This window comes from Capsicum annuum, chromosome 10 (genome assembly GCF_002878395.1).
Source record: "Capsicum annuum cultivar UCD-10X-F1 chromosome 10, UCD10Xv1.1, whole genome shotgun sequence".
NCBI lineage: Eukaryota > Viridiplantae > Streptophyta > Magnoliopsida > Solanales > Solanaceae > Capsicum > Capsicum annuum.
Genome location: NC_061120.1, coordinates 34,184,366 through 34,191,998, shown reverse-complemented (window position 1 = coordinate 34,191,998; position 7,633 = coordinate 34,184,366). Strand labels below are relative to the sequence as shown.

The 7,633-nt window shown below is 34.0% G+C and overlaps 1 pseudogene; it reads left to right on the top strand.

Annotated features, from left to right (window-relative positions):
• Positions 1–2,431: 2,431 nt before the first annotated feature.
• Positions 2,432–3,671, top strand: LOC107868880 (annotated as a pseudogene).
• The last annotated feature ends 3,962 nt before the right edge of the window (positions 3,672–7,633 follow it).

Genomic DNA, 7,633 nt, shown 5'->3' with positions numbered 1-7,633 from the left:
CAAGCAACGTATCCTCTTTCTAATATAACATGCAATCATTAGTACAAGTATCAATCTTATTGTAAGAAAGCCCAAGCTCTCGAATTATCTTCTTTGCCTCATAATATGAATTTGGTAAATTAGCTCCATCAGGCAACAACTCCTCTTTTAAGATTTTCAATATCATGGTAAATGACTCATTGCTCCAATAACCCATACTTTTGATGTGAAGAAATTTAATCAAAGATGAAAGCTTTGAAGCCTTTGAATTTTGATACAATGGCTGCTCGAAATCCTCCATAAGGCTATAAAACTTTCCAGCTTCAGTATTTGGATCCTCCTCAAGTTTATCATCAAAACCAGTGTGTGTATCTCCTCCACCTTTAGCATTAGGATATAAATCTCTCAATAGTTCTTCTACTTCATCTTCATTTTCACTCTCAAAATCATCTACTTCATCCTCATCCTCATCTTCAGAGTCTGATAGTGGCTCACCTAACTGTTCCCCATGGTGAAATCAAAAGGTATAATTTTCAATTATTCCATGGACATTCAAATGCATCTCAATCATTTTACGAGTTCCTAATGTTGTATTACAACACTTGTAACACGGACACCATATTTCACATTCTTCTTCTTTTCTCCGAAAAGCATAATTCACAAACTTTTTTGCCCCGTCTAAGTAGATTTTGTCGGTTCGATTATGAAGAGAAAGTTGCATCCATTACTTACTAGGTGCCATAACCTTGGAGAATACATAAAAATTAGATTAAGAAAAAATAAAAGATAAGAAAAATAATTATATTCACATAACATGTTACCATCACATGATTATATCATACTACATCAGGTATTTCAACTTTAAACATAATACGACCTCCTCCTCAGATTAGAACTATATTATTTTTGTGAAATTTATAGACATTATTTGAAACTGTCGACTTACTATCCAAACAAACATATAATCATCACAAACCAACAAAATTTAAACATCTCAGATAAAGTCGTTACTACAACAACAACAACAACAACAATATCCCTACTGAAATCCCAGAAGCCGCTACCTGTAACTTAAATAAATCCTTTTAAAAAGAGAAAAATAAGAAGAGATTGCAGAAAATAGTGAAATTGAACATTAAAACAACAAAAACAACACAAAAAATAAACCACCATCTCAGGGAAAAACTCCAGCTCAACAAGCCAAAACACCAAATAATAGTGACAAAAATACAAATCGAACTAAAGACAAGAATAGACTGAGAAAGTGACGTTTGATGATAAAAAATTATTTAAATAAAAATTGGATTGAAAGATGAGAAGTATGGAATGGAAGTTTATCTTTCTTTATTTGCTTTCTTAATTTTTTACTGGTTTTTCATTAGGATGTCTGGGATGACCAACATTTAGAATAATTATGAGTCTAGATAGACATCTCATATATGAAAAGCTAATAATGATGTTGGCCTTTCCAGATGGGAGCTTCAATTTAGTTTATTAGACAATTATTTTGTATTTGCTTCTTTGTATACTATTATAGGTATCAATTAAGTGGTCAATAAGTAGAGATGAGGTTTGGAAATTAAACATTCCTCATACGCACCTTGCAAAGATGAGGTTTGGAAATTGAAAATTCCTCAACACTCTCAAGATTAAAGGTGTATTAACCAGTTCTCTGTCCATACTACAAGTAAAACAATGATTTATTTGTACAAATCGGAGCACCTACTGGTTTGGTCTTATTTTTACAGTAAACTACACTTCAGCAACAACATAAAGATAACTTTGTCTTCTAACTAATTCAGCTGAACAAAGGAAAATAAACTGAGGATCTAAATTCTAATTGTTCCTTCTTAACATGGGGTAGGAGAATGTTGAGTACAACTTCCACTAAATGATATCAGTAATGACTAAAATTCTGAGGTTACATTTAGATAAAAAAAAAACCTCATATTCCTAGAAAACACAACTTCAAAATGGCTTGCAATTCTGCTAACTTTTAACATAAAGAGAAGTCAAACTTTATATCAGGATGAAGTCTTTGAAACTATAAACTCACAGAAGATGAACCTTTACATCCTAGTCAAACAACTCCCTACATCTAGGGCATATACAGAGAGTAGATGGTGAATGAAGTTATCAAATGTCTTTTCTCTTCAAGAATTTAGAGTTTAAATTCTTTATCACATATATTTTAGGATTTAAGGTATGATACATGTGTTGAGATACAGCTAATAAATGTATAGTACGACACATCTAAGTATATATTCTGATTATATGATGTTATTAAACTAAAAATTTTAAGATTTAATTCTTCATAAGCATCAAATATTTTATTCATATAAAGGTATAAAAACGTAATAGAGAAAGCACATGGCTGGCCTACTGGTTGTTTTCTTATTTCGCTGTATTATTTTTATACAAAGGAAAGATCAGGCCATGTTTGTTCTGACATATTGCAGCACTTGGTAATAGAAGAAGTAGCGATACTGCCAACGCACAAATCTGGCTAAGTGGTGTGCTCACTAACCACGTTACGTGCTTAGATGAACTTGATTCTGTTACTAAAACTACTAAGAATAGAATGATTCTTGACGAGTTGGTCTTGAGATCTAAGGCAGCATTGGCAATGGTCGCGTCTGTAATGGCTAAGAATGAGGAAGTTTTTATTCGGTTTTTAGGAAGAATGCCATCTTGGATCAGTTTGCGAGACAAGAAGTCGATAGAGAGTCCGGGTAAGACCATTGAAGCAAATGCAGTGGTGGCACAGGATGGTACTAGGGATTATCAAATAGTTGCTGAAGCAGTCGCGGCTGCACCAGATAAGAGCAAAATACGGTATATGATCTATGTCAAGAAGGGGATTTATGAAGAGAATGTTGAGGTTACTAAGAAGAAAATAAACTTGATGATTGTTGGTGATGGGATATATTCTACCATCATAATTGGTAGTCTCAATATTGTGGATGGATCAACCACCTTTCACTCTGCCACTCTTGCTACAATTGGCCAAGGATTCATACTATAGGGCATATGTATATAGAACACAGAAGGATCAGTAAAACACCAAGTTGTGGCTCTTCGAGTTGGAGATGATATGTCTATCATAAATAATTGTCGTATCGATGCTTATTAAGATACCCTTTATGTGCATTCTCTAAGGCAGTTCTATCGAGACTCCTATGTGACAAGTACTGTCGATTTCAATATTTGTAATGCAGCTATTGTATTCCATAAATGCAAGCTTGTAGCTAGAAAACCGAATAAAAATCAGAAAAACATGGAGATTGCACAAGGTAGGACAGACCCAAATCAGGCCACGGGGACTTCAATTCAATTCTGTGACATAATAGTAAGTCCAGACCTTGAACCAGTTGAGAACAAATTCAAAACGGATCTTGATAGGCCAAGGAAAAATATTCAAGAACTATAGTGATCCAATCATACCTAGGTATTCTCATTGATCTAGCAGGTTGGGATGAATGGAACAAAGATTTATGTTAAAGATATTGTATTATGGTGAGTACATGAACAATGGACCACGTGCTGGCACTAGTAAGCATGTCAAGTAGCCCAGCTATCATGTCATTACTGATCCTTCTGAGGCTATACCATTCACTATGGATGAGCTGATTTAGGGTGGATCATGGCTAAGTTCTACCGATGTGGCATATGTAGAAGGATTAAATGAGTAGGGTATTATGAAATTACATTTCATAATGTAGCAAGACATTCAACTATGTATTTTGTATTCCAGTATTCCTAGAAAGCTCAAAATAAGTACTAGTAATATAATAAAGAGGCTGCACTATGCATCCCGCATTCACGCAGAATTGAGGAAGGGCCGCTTTCCTAAGGGGTGTGATATAGATAGCTTACCGTGATTCAAACTTTAATGACTGATTCCAAGTATCTAACTCGGATCCTAATAAGTACTAATATAACATGCCATAAACTATATTGGATGATTATTTGGTTGTGCTACATGCAGGTTGCAGACTTGCAGCAAGCATAAACCAAACATTACTTTATAGAAAGGAATTTTTTTGAGTAAATTTTCAAGTTAAAAAAAGTCACAGATAGAAAATTCAAAGCCAATTCTAGGGATAATGGATTCGAGGTTGCAGATTACACAAGGTGACAATGATATCGTCCACATAAACCAAAGAAGAATACTAAGACATCATTTGTTTTGTAAATAAATATAGAAGTATACGACCTGGATGGACTAAAACCATCAACAACAAGAAACTTGAGTGTACCGAGTGCGAGGGGCCTACTTAAAGCTATAGATTAACATCTTTGACTGACAAAAACCAAAAGAGGGGGAAGGAAATAAAAGGAAAAAGGTAAATTCTCGGAGCACAATCAAACTAAAAAAGCAAGAAAATACCCATGTTCCAGAAAATCATTTTGTTGCCAAAACACACAGCATTGAAAAAACAACTTAAAAAAGTAAGAGAAATCGACAATATAAGGCATTAACTTTGAACTAGGATGGCTCCGCCTAAGTTACATAGTTCTTTTGCAAACCATTACTGATGAGTCAAAGACAGTCCACGAAAGCCACCAAGCAAGGCAAAATAGTAAGAGGAAAAATAAAGACATCTGGTTTGACATTTGCTTAGTAGTGTACATACACAACAAGCATCAATCAAGAAAGTTTTACAGTAGCAAATAACAAGGCTAGCAAAGATTATCAAAATAACACATTTCTCGCCTAATATCTTATATAACCTACAGAAAGTTCACCATATTTCCGATATAGGGGGATCAATAATAAGCGAATCAACCATGTAGATTCTAAAGATTGAACCTCTTATAATCAAAATAACAAATTACTCACGTAATAACTAATTCTATAGAAAGTTCACCACATTTTTAATATTTGTGATCAATAATAAGTGACTAGGCATGTAGATTCTAAAGATTTGAAATTTTTATATCATTTACCTAAGTAACAAAGAAAATCAAACATAGCACATTTAACACAATCTCCAGTACAATCTATAAAAATTTCACCAGATTTCCAAAATTCGCAAACAGACAAATAGATTCTAAAGATCGAAACTTCTTATATCACTTACCTAAGTAACAAAGATAATCAAAACAACACATTTCCCGTGTAATATCTAACAATATACGAACAGACAATCAAAATAACATATTTCCCATGTAATATCTAACAATACAACGAACAGAAAGATAGATTCTAAAGATTGGGACTTCTTATATCCATTAACTAAGTAACAAAGATAATCAAAATAACACATTTCCCATGTATTAGGCAGTCTATGAATGAAAAAGAGCAACTCAATCAATCAAAAAGTAAGGCATACATAGAATTCCTCGATTTAGGTTAGAGCTGCAAGAAAAACTATCACTCATTAAGATTAGGAAAAGCTAATCTCTGGAAATTCGAAAATAAGAAAAAATTTGAAATTAATTTCGCAATTCAGCAGCCTATGAATGAAAAAGAGCAACTCGATCTATTGGAAATAAGGCATACCTGGAATTTCTCGATTTAGGTTAGAGCTACGAGAAAAACTATCTCTTATTGAGATTAGGCAGAGTTGATCAGTAGAAATTTGAAAACAAGGAAAATTTTGATGTTAATACAAAAATCGAGCAGCTATGAATGAAAAACAGTAACATCGATCAATTGAAAAGTAAGGCATACCTTGGAATTCCTCGATTTAGGGTAGAGCTGCCAGAAAAATTCTCTCTTGTTCATAGCATGAAGAGCAGATCAATCATGGAAATTAGAAGTGTGGGAGAGATTACTAGCTAGGGTTTAATTAGTGATAGTTTAATTTTAAGAAAAGGAATGTTTTTTAATTTTTTACTTTCACCATATAGAGAATTGGTGCTTTAATTTTTGGTAATGAAATGGAATTGGCGCTTTAATTTTTGGTAAAAGAATAAAAAACAAAAAAATTCCCGCTCATGCCTTCAATTGTATATTATTTGGGACCATATACTAAATTGTTTTGGGACCATAATTTAGTACCTTCACAATAAATACATAAATAAAGACTAAAATATAATCTTGTCTCAATACCTATACTTTTAGAGACGTGATTATCAGCTCGTCCCACTATGTTGGTCATAAATAAAGCTTTTTTTATAGTGTACCATAAATAAGTTAAACCTAGTTCAGTCTAGTATTCAGTGTCTTGTAGCTAGGATTAGGATTTACCATCGAGTGAATACAGGGATGAAGGCTTCCCCATCAGTTAGGCAGAGTTGTTAGTAGCAGTCCCTGTATTCTAGAACTACGTAGCCAGCTAGGATATGAGGAGTCACCCGTTAGTTTAGGCTTGAATTCCTCCCAAGGGTCACCCGTCAGATTAGGCTTGACTCATCCTAGGGATCACCCGTTAGTTTAGGATTGATACCCTAGTTCTTCAATAGTTTAGTGGATCCATATAGCCATTGTTATTACCCGTGGCACAGTACTGACACCCTTCCAACTGAGGTTACAGGTTGGATCCCGATTAGCTTAGATTGGGGCATGTCGGTTAGATGATACCTCCCACAGTCTCAGTCGGTATTCAGTGTATTCTCAGTCCAGGTTTGCTTGACCAAGTGTACAGACTTTCAGTTGTTCAGTTATATAGTTTACAGTCTTTCAAATTTCAGATTACAAATTTATGCTTGGACTTGCATTCTCATATATTACAGTCTTCACGCATTCATGCTCAGTTATCTCATGTTGTTCAGTTAGTCCTTATCTCATATACATAGTACTCCACAGTTTCAGTCCAGTTATTCAGATTAAGTACATTCCAGTCTTACATGACCAGTATTCAGCTATCAGTCATTCAGTTAATCAAATAAACTTAGTATATATTACGTTTGGTTCTAGTTCTTTAGGTATCTATGCACAGTATAATTTATATTTAGATCCCTGATGTTATGTCAGTTTCCATCACGTAGTTCCAAACTCAGTATTCATACAATATTCACATTTTAGTGTATCCCAGCTTCAGTTCTACTTATATCAAAAAGTAAAGTTTTACAAAAACTAAGTGTAGAGATTCACCGGCTTATCAAGTTATGTTTGTTACTCATGTTTTAAGATATTTCATCTTTCAGTTTATTCCAGCCTATTGGTGAGTCTACTTACACGTAGCATACATGTTTTACGATTACATGTGAAATTAGTTTTACTTATTGCATTCACCCCTGCATACTCAGTACATTACAGAAGTACTAATCCACATATACGTCTATGTGGCTACATTATTTCATAATGTAGGTACCATTTGTAGCTCGCACATCATGATCAGTCAGTTATAATTTCCAGCCAGCAAGTGATGAGTTCTCTTGTTTCGAGAACTCCAGACAATTTTAGTTCATGTACAGTTCATTTATTTTCATATGTATTGATTAGTGGTAGTTGGAGGCATGTCCTAGCTACCTATAGTTAGTATAGTAGAGGCTTCATAGATGTCAGTCAGAGTCAGTCATGTAATTTCAGTTCTTTCCTCAGATTTACCAAATTATAAAACTTTATCAGTTACATACTATTTCAGATTTTTAGTATGATTATGTTTCCGCACAGCAGAACTTGTTATTTAATGTATTATAATTCTGTTGCTTAATAGTATGCCAGTTCATGGGTTAGCTTGGGATCACTTATGGCTCCTAGCAC